Source organism: Triticum aestivum, chromosome 4A, assembly GCF_018294505.1.
Source record: "Triticum aestivum cultivar Chinese Spring chromosome 4A, IWGSC CS RefSeq v2.1, whole genome shotgun sequence".
Classification (NCBI taxonomy): Eukaryota; Viridiplantae; Streptophyta; class Magnoliopsida; order Poales; family Poaceae; genus Triticum; species Triticum aestivum.
In genome coordinates, this window is record NC_057803.1 from 719,522,112 (window position 1) to 719,523,232 (window position 1,121).

Genomic DNA, 1,121 nt, shown 5'->3' on the forward strand with positions numbered 1-1,121 from the left:
CACCTCGATCTCGTATGCTTCCAGTGCAGGCTGTGGCGACGGAGGAACGCGGCGGCGCCGGGAGGAAATCTGCATCTTGCTTGTCCGCTTTGGATCATCCACGAGCGGCGCGTTGGGTGCCTCCGGAGACCGTGCGTGTGCGCCTCATGTCCGCTAGGCGGATGGGAGACCCAAACGGACGAAAAACGGACAAAATCCGTGTCCGTTTGGGTCGCCCCGTTGGAGTTGCTCTTAGTGTGTGCATGCTTTTTTTTTCATGTGTTTGCTTTTGTTTTTTGCATGTGTATGCTTTTAGTTTTTATTTTTCAATTGAGTTTATTTTGTCTTTACATGCTTTTTGCTAATTAAATATATTTTTATATTATTATGTGTATGTATGAGTCAAAGTACTATACAATAGGTGTGTAAATTATACTAGACTGACAAAGTTGCATTATTATATGTGTGCAAGTTTTTTTTCGTTTTCTTTATTTTTAAAAGTAATACCAATGTCACTAATTTATTGTCTCTTATAAAAGTTTATTTGCTTTATTGTGTTTACTTTAAATTCATTTCCTGTTTTTAAGGACATTACCAATGCCACTAATTCGTTCCTTGTATAAAAACTTCATTTTTATGTAACATTCACTATTATATGTTTATTCTTACATAACTATAAAAGTGCAGTTTAGGTGTAAATTGTGTGCAAATTGTATCATTATTTTTTTACTTTCTTTCTTCTTAAAGGGTGGTACCAATGCCACTATACTTGATTTCTTCTTAGAAAATTTTATTTTTATTTTTGTGTTTCTAAGTAAGTATACACACAACGCAAGAATGACACCCCATGTGTGTAAATTATAGTACAGAGCAAAAATTGTACTGTATATGCTTATTTTTTGCATATTACAAAAAGTGCAATTTCAGGGCATACTTGTGTGCAAGTTATTTTTTAATTTTCTTTCTTCTTAAAGGGTTTTGTTTTCCCCTAGAAAACTTCATTATATTATTTCTCTTTTAGTTTTTGTATTTTCTTTCTTCTTAAATGGTTTCATTCTTACACAGAAAACTTCATTGTTTTGTTTTAGTTTTAGTTTTTGTGTTATTTTCTTAAAGGGTTTCATTCTTCCATAGAAAACATC